Genomic DNA, 14498 nt, shown 5'->3' on the forward strand with positions numbered 1-14498 from the left:
CTTTTTTCCCCAGAACTTAAATGAAGACATCTTCTATTCAGAACTAAAGTCTCAGACATCCTTGTTTATCTTCTAAAATACAACTGAGATGAATGTATATACTACAACATGAGCTGATTTACATTGTAAGTGTTCAAATGCCTCCATGCCAATCCAATACAGAGAGAATCAAACCTACAATTTTTTACTACACTGATATACTTTTCATTATGTCTTTGGAAATCAGAATCATAGGTTGTTCCTTCAAGAAAATCAGCTTACAGTCTATGATCAAATCCTACAAAGTACTTTGCTAACTAGGACCTAACTAAAAGTGAAGTCACTAAAAAAGCTTCAGTTCTCTTTATTGCAGGAGGAAGTGGGAAAATCAAGCTCTACAGAAGACTGCAAAAATGAGTCACTCCAGATGGAGTATATTACATTCCTAATTAAAGAGCACATACAGTACTTCATGATTTTAGTGCTCTTAAACAATCTCATTGGCTATAAACATTATGCTAATGTCTGTTGTGGGGAAAAACCGCTTCTGACAGTGACAGTACGTGTTTGGGTGGATAGCTACAGCACCACTCTGGGAAGTTTTCTTTTCCTACAGATAGTTCTATTTCTTTGGTTTCCAGAGAAATCCAAAGTTTTTGCTGAGATGCTTCTCGATATGAATTAAGTTGTAAAGCAGTAACATGCACACTAAGGTAATTCACCTGTTTCGAGGTGAACTTGAAAGTAACAATGACCATGAATTATACACTTCATTTTATTTTATTGCTTATAAAGCAGAACTGGGTGATGTTCAGAGAATCCAAAGAAGACTAGCATATTTGTTATTAAAATTGATATTGTGTATGCACACATGTAGACAGGTACCCTGATGCATGTGCAGAACACTCCAGCCAGTGCTCTCTGTCTTTTTTTAAGGGGCAGTCTTTGAATTACAGTATCTGAATTATTTAATTTCCATATAATTTTCAATCCTGCATGTGACTATCTCTGTATTTCTGAGCAATATGAGAGAATTACACTAATACTCCTGCTGGACAGTAAAACACCTGCTATGACACTGAACAGATGGGGTTTTTTAGATACACCTAAAGCAAGGACTCATTTACAGCTTTCAGCTTATTCTTATCACTCTCAGTATGTTATCATGTTGTTTATGCTTAATTATTTTTTTTGTTCTTAGTACCTTTTGATTGACAGTAGAGTAGCCCATTGCTTCTTATTTTTAGCAAGACCTTTCCTACTGAAAAAAAACTTCACTTTCCCATTGCTTCCCAGGCTCCTTCTAACTCAGAATAACTTCAATACTTTTGGCTATGAATCTGAACTGCAATATGTAGGCAGTATCTGTTCTTGAACAGGATAAAGATCAGAAGATTCAGGAAATACATTCCCTGACCCTAAACATGTCAAATGACAGAGGAAACAATAATTATTTTTTGAACTGATAAAAGCTACTGGCTCAAGGAAATCAAGACCAGGTTCAAACAGGACCCATAGTTAAAGATACTGTGGCAAATTATATGCTGTGTTATGTGGATGTCATGTGAGTCAAATAAGCAGATTTATTTCAGTGAAATCAGGTAGAAAATTTTCCTAAACACCTATGATAGCAAGGAGAGGATATTACATTGGTAAATATGTTCCATAATGCCATGAAAATCCTATATATAAATTTGTTAACTGAACTGGGGGAAAAAAATAACAACCGGGAGTTTGACAAAGAAGTTACCTGAGCAGGAATCACAATGCGGGTGTTTCCCCAACCAGAACCAACTGTTAAATGCAGACCATGGATCTCTCCTGGACAATGACACATGTCCTATATGCTCTCTCTGGTTTAACTGTAGCCTGGTGATGAAGGCATTTTCTTAATGTGTGAGGTATACATTTGAGTCTCATCATGAAGAAATCAATCAAACACTAGTTCTATACCTTCTGGGCAAGGGTCCTATCCTTCAGTTGTGATATGAGATGGGTCACCGCCATCAACATAGGTTAAGCCAAACAAACTTCCCCTAGATATACAAGCAGGAGTCAATCATTTTCCTGCTTCATTTGGAACAAGAATGTTAAAATATTGGGCACAGATAGACTAAGCTTCATTATGCTTCATCTTTCCTATTGAAAATGTTCTCATTTACATACATACATCTGAATTACAGCAGGAACTTGCATGACATTCACCCACATGAGTATCCCAATAACTAAGTTGCAGTTATAATGTCAATTGCCCTTCCTCCTCTCTTGCCTAATTAAATATTAACTTATGCAAACTAGAATAATTGCAGTAAATGAAAACAATAAATAACTGCCCTTCCATCGTCCACTGATTAGGGCATGATCTTAGGGGACTATGAGAAGCATTAGGGCACATAAAAGTCTCTCTTTGAAATGTATTTCCACTGAGCTATATACTACTTTGAATTTTATCTTCTTACTAGAGATAATATCTCACCTGAAATTAGCCATTCACATGATTTCTTTTATATGTAGAGTGATATGCATCAGCGGTAACAATAAGTTTGATTGGTTTGTTCAACTAAATTCAGCACCCTGAGCGTGATGAATATTCTTTATTGCCTGGTTTCAGTTACAGTTTTTAGCTTTTGTAAAATGGTAAAACATATCTGATTTCAAGCCAATTTTGTGAGCAAAATGAATTTAGCCTCACCTGTCATGCTGATCACATCTCCAGCAGAAAACTCTTGCATGCCCTGACTTGTAGATAGAATTGACTCCTTATAAAGTGTTCTGCTGTACACAAGGATTTGAACCCACCATTTAACATCAAGACTTTCTATCAACTGAAATGCAGTCTATGTAATTCAGAATTTAAGTATACTGCCAAATATTATGCTCTTTTAATTATGGTTTACTAGACCTTTTTAATGAAATATGTTAACCTATTGTCTTAAATGCACAAAATGCAGGAAGTATGCGTCACTGTTGGAAACATTTTGGTATTACTAAGTGCTAAGAAGTCAGACAGCCACTCAAGGGAGTAGACTGAAATAGTGTTTGCTTCCTTTAATAATTAGGAATAGTTCTTTTTTAAGAAAATACCCCACTGTCTTGAATGCAAGAAGCTAATTTTGGTTTCAAAGCACTGGACCCACACCCCAGGAAACAAAAGCCATGTCAAAAAGACAGGCAGATTACCGGGATCATCCCCACCCAAGATGCCAGCTCTTCCCAAAGCTCAATCCCGCTTGACATTTGCCCCGACAGAGAAGTCAGAAACACTATAGAGAAAAGCGAGAGACAGCAGTGTCCTGCTGCAGAGCTGCCTCTGTTCTGCAGCAGCCCAGCTGAGTGCCCCTCAGCCCCATGGCGCCCTGGCCCTGCCCTCCAGCGGCTGGCGCCCCATCCACCGCGAGTAGCCAGCAGCAACAGAGGCACAAGATGGCAGCTGCCCCATCTCCCCTCCCAGTAGCCCCAGGGGCCACCACTGGCCCTGGAAGCCATGCCCGTTTCCTGGCCATAGTTGGGTGGCATGACCAGCACGTCACTCTGGCTTCCATTCTGGCAGGCAGCGCTGCCTGTGTCTCCAGGCCCGCGCCAAGGCCCGGGCCTGACCCAGCTCCCTGTTGGGCTGGACGCAGGTGTCTCTTGGTCCCTCTCACAGGATCAGCCCAGGCACCTCTTGGTCACCTCCTTGGAGCGGTCCAGGCCCTCCTGCTCCCACTTTTTGACACACCTTTGCCCTCTTGAAGGTCCTCTCCCCGCCCCAGTGAGTCAGGGCTTGTTCTGCAGTCTGGTAAAGTGGGGTCTTGAACATGCCCTTTACTTTTGTTTAATTAGTTTCTATTCAGATTTAAACTTTACCTGTTGCTTCCATTAGCTCTTATTAAAGAATGTTTTATCTATTTTATACCTACATATTTTTTGATATATACATTTAATTACTATATCTTAATATATATATGTATAAAAATACACATATGTAGAAGTGTGTGTATGTATGATAGTGTAACTATGACTAAATAAAGTATATATTTATAAATATTTGTAGACTCTTTCATATATATATATATATTTCTACATATCTATATATTGCATATAAATTGCATATAAAGGTGTGTAATTTTATATCCAAACACTTCCTGGGCCAAAGGAAGCAGGCAGCCATTCACGGGTCTACCCGAGAACATGTGGGTACGACGGTGCAAAGAAATGGCTGTCAAACCATCACAGAGAGGTATGAAAACACGTAGGATATGATATTTAACAAAATAATAATAAATAATAGATATATTTTTTATTTTTTAATTATCTTTATATTATATTTATATTTATGTTAGATATATAATATCTAATATATTATCGATAATAAACAAAATATAAATAAATAATAGATAATAAAAAAATCACTGCCATAAAATGGTGGTGCCCTGCACCCTCTCGCTCTTTATCTTGTGTATCAGTTGTCCCTTTTAGTACTTCGGTGCTATGAGCATATAGAAGTCTGTAGCCGATAAGCAAAAAAGAAAGTTGAGGGAGTGTAAGGCAACAGTTTTAAAATAATAAAAAGATAATATACCACATATAATTTGTATAAATGATAGCTGGTAATCCTGTTTATTTAGAACAGCTCTTTCTGTATAATTACTGCTATATAAAGCAAGTTAATTGCTGTTGTAACTTCAGAAGTCGTTAGAAAACTGTTGCCAGAAACCTTAAAAAAAGACATGAAATTAAAAAGTAAATTACCTTTCTGTTGAGTAATTTCCAAGATATTTCTGTCACTGTCATTTACTGTGAATTCCCCCACAATACCTCTCCTAAAGTACAAATATTTGAAAATTTGGGTTTCTTTGATAAACCCAGACAATTCTGAACAGCTTTGCCTGCTGTTAGCAAAAATAGTCAAGCTGTTCATGAGACAGGTACAAGGGGGAAAATTAAGTAAACTTACGATTTTTTTCATTACCAAAACCCCAGTCTTCTCTTTGATGTGATTTTGATAAAAGGGAAAAATTTACTCCAAGGATGTTCCATGACAAAAATAGCAAAGGGCTACCAAAAGGATGGTAGGGCCCACATACTATGGTATGCAGCGGAGAAAGCATTAAGAAGACTGGAGCAAAGAGATGTGGAAAAAAGTGTTTGATGGAATTGTGGGCTGGTGTAGGAGACTGAGCCAAGAGACCAGCTTACAAGGAGAAGTGACAGAAGAGTTGGCAACTGTTACTGTTCAGGTTTTCCTCCAGAATTTAGAACTGGATCCAAGATTCCTGAGCCTCACCATTCATTTAGCATCATTAAAACCTCATCAAAGCTATGGGCAAAACACTTGTTCACCAGCAGTGATCTATCAGTTCAAGTAGCAGAATTCCACACAACACTTCTTGCTTTCTGTTCATGGACCAAATATCACCAGAGGACATTTAGGGTTGTGCAGGAGAAAAGTTGGTAAGACGGTGGACACCGCAGCCCCTGTTCCTAGAAAATAACACATGTGCTTTTTGTTCTAAAAGAATATTCTTGAGTTTGAAAAATCAGAAGTGGGATGGTTCATGCAACCTTAATTTAGCCATTTAAGCAATGCAAAAGTCATTAACTGCAAGATCACAGACTATTTTTATCCATGAGACATCTTAATCAGGGCAGAAAGTAGACCTGCTCCAAGGAGGAATCAAAGATGTGTGCTGAAGGAGCCTGCTTACAGGACTTTTACTTGATGCAAATTTTAGAAAGTAATAAAGCAGGTGCAGGAGTACAAAAGATGATCTCATACTTAAGACAAAAAACTTGCTCTGAGGAACTGGATCCTACCTTTGCTCCTACCACAGTATTCCTGCATAACAGCAGTTTGGCAGGTTATCTTTTCAAAAGTAAACCATTATATTATGTAGTGTTGTAAGGTTCAACAAGACTGAAACAAGGAGAAGTTCAAGCATTACGTTTATGCATGCTCATAACTCTCATTGCTACCCAGCTGCATAGCACCATATTTTGCTCTTACGCCCCCTCTGCAGAAAGTCCTTTTACCCTTGTAGCAAGTGACAGGATCCTTCGATAAAGGTTGCATGACATCACCTCCAGGGTAAACAAAACACATCTGAGTAACCAGACCAGGCATAAAGTACCATTTCTAGTCCAGTCTTCTGGTAAATACTGCAGAACATTTGCCCTTTAAAGCTAAAGCACAAGACAGACTTGAAATGTTTCCTCTGAGTATTCAGTCTCTCGTACAGGTCAGCCCCTGGGAGATTCCAGCAGGTTAGCAGATCTGGGGTTAGCAGATTTGTCTTCCAGACAAGCTTCAGGCACCTTCTGCGCTACATATACAGAAAGATGCAATCTCCATGCCTTAGGGCCTGCGTCTGTATAATGGAATTAATATAATCCTTGTCGTCATACACAAGGTGCCACGGTGAATTAGCCACTTTCTCATGAGAAGCACTCCAGTACTATGGTAATACAGAAAAACATGTGAATAAACTTCTAGCTCTCCCTTCAGAGAGTGTTTGAACAGTGTGTAGGTAACAAGGCATGGCACTGCACGTGGTGCAACATGCACAAAATAACAAATTACTGTTGGAAGGGCGACGTTTATTCTGACATTTCCTACATTGTAAATTTTTGCATCTGCAACCTTAATTTTTTTTTAATATCATTTCTCAGGACAATGCTTTTATTAAAATGCAATCCAAGTACCCACCTATATATTAACATTGTATTATTTTGTCAATGTCAAAGTCAAAAAAAATATTGGGATTTTTGATGCAGCTAGCTAATTGTTTTTTCAAGTGCACTATACATAGCTCTCTTAGAGTATCTTAAACTAAAGAAGAAACTCCATCCTCCCATACAATAACATTAAGTCTTCATGGAAACATCTATGAATACAGATTGGGAAAGAAAAGAATGTTAATAATATCACTCTCAGATCTTAGAAATAAGCTCATGTCTTCTGTTTTACAGAGGTGTTATAACTAATTCATTTATCGTAGCACCCTTAGGATGTTCTCTTATTTGCATTAGGCTCAAATATGAGTATATGTATTTTCTGTGACTCTCATAGTGCATTAAATGATTTCAGTGAGAACAAGATTTAAAATATTTACACACAGCTGTAGTAGAAAATTTTCCTTGTAGTTAGTCCTGTCTCAATAGAGCGATGACTGCAAAGATCATGCTTACAATAAAAATGAAGGGATGAAACAGCTTTGGCATTTCTTGCAATAGCATTAAGATAGAGCAAAAGTAATAACTTTCAAGGATTCTGGCTGGTTCATCAACAGCTGCACTTAATTTACCCTTCTGTTAATTAGCAGTGCTTAAAAACCTATCAAATAACACTTCTAATCGACAGCATACTCTGTGATTATAAACTGATTAAACTCCATGATATCTCACCCCCTTGTAAATACCTCTGTCACCTTTTCCAACACAAATTACTCAGAATTATTTCCTATGCATATATGTTGTGTTGTTTTATTAAGCTAAATTTCAACTCGTAAACTCAACTGCAACTTCCCATTTATTGTCATTGCCTAGTCAGTACAGCAGTTATTTGTTAATGCTTCTGTATTTACTGAAGCAGATAGTTTGACTGAAGTTGGCCTAAAAAGAGCAATAGAGATGCCTTTTTTGTTAGAAATGCTTCTTTAAGTACTGCACCACAGCAATAGTACTCCTAGGCTTCCAGTTGCCTATTCACTCAAGCTGAGGCGAGTTATTACAAGTCAAAGCATCTGCAGACATCTCTCTTAAAACCAGCTGAGACAAATTCTTTTCAGACGGTTATTTGAATGTCAGGCTCTTTTGGATCGCCTTTACCTTATTCAGAGAGATTAAGTCTAGCCTCTTTGATGACCTTTTCCAATAAGTATCATGGAATGACTGAGTTTTTAAGGGACCTCTGGATATCACCTGGTTCAACCACCTACTCAGATCAGCATCAGCTAAAACGCACTCAGATTTCAAATATCTCCAAGGCAGGAAACTCCTCTCTCTGGGCAACCTGTGCTAGTGCTCACAGTAAAAAAGCTTGACTTATGTTTAAGTGGAACTTCAAGTGGACGTCAATGGAAGGTGATGGGTCTCAATATTTTGAGAACAAAAAAAAAAGCCTCCAGCCACTTCCCTGCTGCTTAAACTCAGGAAAAGTATGTGTCTATGTGCTTTGCTTTAAACCAGTTGGTTTGTTTATTAATGGAAGTTTCATACAAGGTGGTCTTTTCAAAACTCTGTAGACGTCTACCCTCATTTTTAGGTGTATAGCATGTTCATAGGAATCCAGCTTTCACCAGCCTTAAAAACAGAAGGATCTGCCTTTATATGGTCCAATGTTCATGTGTTAATTTGCTGCAGATTGATTTAGTATGTAGCTGGATAATATAATATGAATCATCTGTATCCTCAATTCATGGAATTCAAGCATATAAATCAAGGAGACCTATTCAGAGAAAAATGCTCATTTCTGAACCCAGTTTTTTGAATATCACTTTTGTAATGCAAATCTGAGAATAAGCAGATTGAAGGTCAGGTTCTGAATGTAATTATGGTCATTATAAATAAATCATGAAGAATATTAATTTGAAGCAGAGGATGCTTATTTGTGATTTAATTTTAAAATTCCCTATGGGCCATATTCCATAAAATCAGTTTTTCATCTCAGAGAAAATCCACAAAAAATTAACTTTGTAAAATTATTTCTTAAAACAGGTGATTTTTGCCTTTTAGCTCTGTCTCTGTTGCTGCCATTCTTTTTCCTTATACATGTGTGCTTTCCCATGATAGGAAAGGGATTCCAGATTAGGAAACATAATCCAGTCATGCAATGTAAAAAGTACTTGTTTACTCAAGACCACCAACAACTTGCAAAACCTTCCAAATAACTAACATCTACAGTAAACTTTCAGGCAGTGCATAGGTAAAGTTCTTTATAACTACAGTAAAATCCTAAGAAATTGTAATCTATATTGCAAAAGCTACTGCAGAAGGAAAGGCAGACTACAGAGACGATTCACAATATCTCTTACTGAATTTTAAATTTGCCTGTACCATATCTGCCTTCCTTTCTGCACAGCCACTATCAAAACAGAGGTCACAAATATTTTCGTTGTAAAGGAGTGCTTGAAACATTTGTAGAGCAGCAAAATACAGAATAACTGTAACAAGGCTTTCCATATCCCAGTCCTACCACCGCTGCCTTCCCTTGTCATCCCCCCAAGGGTCCAAGGGTCCATCCAGACTGAGATGAATGATTACTGTATGCTCCTTGTTTGGGTGTTTGTTTGGCATGCAACAATTCATTCCCTCTGCCCTACACCATAAGCCTGTTCTGAAATCAGAAAATGAAATATTTTACTTTATGTGCTAAGATGGCTTTTTTTCTAATTAAAGACATCTTTTTAGGGCTGTCTTTTGCAATAACTCAGCCAACAGTGTCATAATAGGACTGTACCAGATAACACAGTTCTTGTGGAAAGACTGGTTTTCTCACTTGAAACTTAGCAGAAATACTTCATCAGTTTCACAGATCTGTATTCTTACAGTATCTTATAAATGTCAAAGTTAGTTCTTGCAGAAGGAGCCATAGTGGCAGAGAATGAAGGGTTGTAAGTAGAGTCTATGAAGACAGTAGTACTAGTGAAACCAGAAGCAGAGGTCTGATGCATTGAAGACTGCTTGTAGACCAGAAGGTACAAATCCTGGGCATACTCTGACTTTGTGTTGGGTACAAAATATCACCATTTTTCACCCCTCATTTCCACGGAAATAAAGATTGAGTGCAAAGCACAGACAAGAGCTAAGGTCTCCAGCCTCGGATGGAATAAGTGCACTGGAGTTCCCAGGTTCAGTTCATATTCTCCCCTGCATAGATCTGAAGGGCAATGGCCAAGCTGTGGTCTGTGTTCCCTAGACTGCTCTGCAAGCCACACTGAATATTCAAAATTGTTTTCCATTTTCAGAATCAAAGTCACCTAAATCACAACTTTTTTCTTACTGGAATACATTAGGACAAGAGATATTTGCTTTACTGGCCTCCACAGTTCACTTGAACACTAGCAGAGTTTATTTCATGTGACTTCAATTTACACACAGACTACACTTCAGTTTACACACTAAGAGCACCCCTGTGGTTTGGAGTCATGAAAAATGTAAAATATTAGGTAATAAGCAGAAGATCTGGAAGGTGACATTTTATTTCTGTGGAAATAAATGGTGAACATAAACAGGACAAGAAAAAAAAGTGGAATGAGTAGACTGAACAGATTGGCAAAAATCTTGAGGTTTCCATATTTTGCATCATTTCCCTATAGAAAGTCTTGTGTTACACACTTTACTGACCCTAGCACGAGGCCTAGCCACTAGAAAGTGAACTGAAATCGTAAGTGAAGGTTGTTTTTAAAATCAAAAAATCATAGCACTAAAAATAAGCTCTGATCTTAGGATAGCATGGAAGGAAGGCTCTACCCTTAGCAGGCCTCTACTTTTTCAGGATTCTCTAGTACTTGTTGGAGCAGCATTAAAAAATCCGAAAATATCTGTTCTTGTATTTTAATTCTTTTGGGTATCACAGAATGGATCACAGGGGACATCTTATGCCAGCTTTCTGACAGTCACTTGGCACAGCAGTAAACTCTCATTGGTTTCTGAATAAAACATGTGCCTACCCTGTAGTTCTAAAACTCTCCACTTTATGTCAAGTACTTCAGATTTAATGGAGAATGTTAACTGCACTCTGCCTGCTTGCCAGAGCTTAAGCTAGTTAAGATTTTAATTACATTTTTAGGATTTATTTATTTATATTCCAGCTGAAGTGACCCTTTAGAAATCCCCTTCTCTGAAAGACAACATTGTTGAAAGTCTGTATGTGGTCAAGGAAAATAGGGCGAGTGCCTTCTAATAATGCAGTACAGGAAAAAACAGCACTCAGGCCTGAATGGAAAGAAGAATCAGATAGATGGTGGAGAGAAATGGGGACAGGAATCAAAAAAATAAACAAACAAACAAACAAACATTATTTTCTTTTTGATAGTGTGCCCATAGATTCTAGGTCAGTAGCCAAATATTCAAGTTTTACAATTACCAGCTTAACTATAATACAACAAGATCTGTTTATTAGGAGTTAGAATAACTGCAAAGCAGAATGTCCCTCAAAGTCTCTCAACTTTTGGCAATGCATCAGAAATTTGGTTCTTTCATAACAGGAGTTACTGGACATCAGTAATGGAATTATGGAAGCACATGGAGTGCTCTGACATGAATGTATCCAATTGAGTCAAAGCATAGGACAGACAAGATTTACAATGTTTAGTTCACTCTTACAGACTTCTGAGGTTTTCAAAGCCTTTGTGCAGCAAAGCTCTTACAAGGGCATATGAAATTTGGTTCAGTTTGTTGGTTTGTTGGATATCTTTGAAGGAGTAAATGCAAGCGGAGTGGGACAGAGTGAGTGGCACTTTCTAGGACAGTGAGGAGCACTTGGCTGATGCTGGCAGCAGTAGAATACAGAGGACAAGTTGGAAAGGTCATGTGGAGGAAAGGCAGTGAATGTGGGGGTCATACAAGTCGACAACATCCTTCTTCATGTCAGCAAACAGGCACCTCAGGTAAAGCAAGTATCTGAACCATCAGAGTCTCAGTGGCTTGCAGCAACACAGCACAGCCTTATTAGAACACTGAGCTGACAACAGCAAAAGGGTGAAGTGCTAAGGTTATTACATTCAAAAGTTAGTTTTGAATCTCTAGTCTGTGTGTTTTCTTCCTAAAAAAATTGAACACATACATGCAGTCATGTAAGATGAATGGAATAATTAGGGAAATAACTTTAGAGAGTAACTAATTTCTTCATTCCACCAGCTGGCAGGCCATTGCATTGATTGCTGTCATTCTCTGAAGTTTCTTTTTTCCCTAAACCTGCACAATCATGCTCAGACTTTTCCAGACTGTACTCAAATCCTCTTTCATATGAATCCATTTGGTTGGACTCCAGAGTATTCAGTTTCTTTTCTGTTCTGTGTTTACATTGTGCAACATCACTATGATCTGAGAGGATCAGAAACCCTGGACAGGGCCCGTTATCCCCCATATTACTTACTGTACATTTAAGTTATAAAAACCTTCTCAGATATGATGAAGCATTAGCCAAAGATAATGGAAAAGAGTTAATAAATGTTTCAGCATTCAGTAAATCAGTAAATTAGTTATGTTGTGCAGATTAAATTAGATTGCTTATACCACTATATTTCAAGAGTAACCTTTGTAAGAATAAAGCCTATTTTAATACTGTTCTTAAATGAAGTATAAAAACACATTTCCTCAGCTCATATGTCACTGCTAGTTTTGGACAGAACATGAGATTTTCTTGTTTGCATGATTTCAAGGCTGAATAGTTTCTCTCCATTTCAGCAATAAATAGAAGAAGTTTTTTTCTTGCATGTGAATTGAATTTTCATCTGCCATTTCCTTAAAAAAAAAACCCACCAAAACAGAATGCAAAATACTCATAAAGACAAAAGTAATGAAGTTATCCGGAATAGGACACAGGCTGGATGTTGAAGCACTAGCCTAAGTGGAAGATTGGGTTCTTTTTGCTCTGAAAGAGACAGAGTCCCAGACTAAAGCCTCAGCATGCTAGAAAGCACTAGGAGCTATTTACTTCTCTGTGAAGTCTCCTTTCCAGTCCATTCTTCCCTTATTTTACAGAAGAGCCATCCTTTATCTGGGACATGGTTGTAAGGAGAAAATTTTCAGTTAAACTTTTTGTCACTTGTTTAGATTAAAGTGAAGCAAAAACTAAAGCCAAGCAAAAGCCCCATTTTGTGTTTGGTCCTTTTCCATTACTACTGACAACTGAAAAACAAGCCTGCGCAATCAAGTCCCCATAGAGCTAAAGGTACTCTTCTACAGACAGGGATCAAACCAGATTGCTCCCTGCTTGGAGTAAGTGGAACCAGGCAGAGTTGTAACTCAGTCATAATTCCCTTCCTGACCTGCTCCCTGGGTATTACAGCAGCGCATAGCCCATTTTCAGAACATATAAATTCACCACATCATCCTTAATAATTGCTATGGGCCTTTGTGATTTGTTCTGTCATTTTATAAATAAGAACAAACCCACAGTGCCCTGATAACTGAATCAGCATTTATAACTTTGATCCTATTTTCAATGTAATATGTGTGATAACCTCTTGGTACTGCTTCGATCCCACACAGTGCTGCAGTATTTCTCTTTCTTTGTCGTGCATGTATAAAATACTGGAGAGGGAGCTGGCTTCCAGCAAGAATAAAGGTCATTTGGACATTGAAAGGCATTTTATGAAAGAAGTTTATTTGAAACATCATGTAATGTGAAGAGAAATACTAGTAAAATGAGGATTTGTAGTAAATTTCAAGGGATGTAAAATAAAGTTATCTCCTTGGGTATTTTCAGTTTCATAAACAAGCCTCCTTCAGAATCTATTAGAAAGTAATACTAGTCTAAATTTCATGGTTTTCTTCAATAAGTATTTGGATTTTAAAAACTGCTGCAAAATAACTGTTTTCTAGCAGGCAGGTGCCAACAAATTATTAGCGGGTTCATTGGCTATTGGTTCTTCTGTAGTGATATTCTTTTCTGTAAACAGTCATTTAAAAATATATATTAATACATTGATTATAGGTTTTGTAGGTGACTCGTGGAAAATAAAGGAAGGATAAGGGGCTGTTTGAATGCCATGATCCAGTCAGAGATAACCCAGTACAAATGAATACAACATATCTAAAAAATGAACGATTCAACTAATTTTATAGAATGAATGTCTCAAAAACCAGTCCCTCGCAAATGACTTACAGGCCATTGTATAGTTGCCTACCTTAGTGTGATCTCTTCCTGAAATGTCTTGCTAAATGGGCAAGTAAATTCTTTAGAGTGTTATGAAAAGGAGCGGTGTCTAGGAAAGTGTGCCTCTGTATAATCAGCACTAGTAAAAATCGGTGCTAGAATGCATTTCTGGAATGGCCCCAGAAAACAAGTAAACACTGAGAAAGCACAAAAGAGAAGCCTCTCATTATTAAGTGGTTATAAACCAAATCTGATCAAGCTTAACTATTCTATTTATTTAAGGGGCTGAAACGTGACTCAATCACAGGATGTAGCTATTTGCCCATGAAGAAGACATTACAGGAAAGACTTAACAAGGCTCAATGGTTACAGAAAAACACAGAGAAACCCATCCTGGAAATATACCTGAGGTATATGTAAGCAAGTATCAGAACAGCCTACTGCAGTGAGTCATAAAGTCAGTTGTACAGCCTCTTCAAGACAAGACTGTCATTTCACAACTCTCAAAATCTCTGAAATCTGCTACTGCATATCTATTAACCTTACCATTTAAGGAATATCTATATTTAATAGACTGTTTCAACTTGTCAATTCCTCTAGGTAAGAAGGATCTATAAAAGCATAAATATCGGTTGGTTAAAACCATTTGACAGAAGAGCATTCATTTTTCCCCATTTTGAGATTCCTTGTGAAACTTTCTGATGAATAAGAACCCTAA

The sequence above is a fragment of the Falco punctatus genome (genome assembly GCF_963210335.1).
Source record: "Falco punctatus genome assembly, chromosome: 1".
NCBI lineage: Eukaryota > Metazoa > Chordata > Aves > Falconiformes > Falconidae > Falco > Falco punctatus.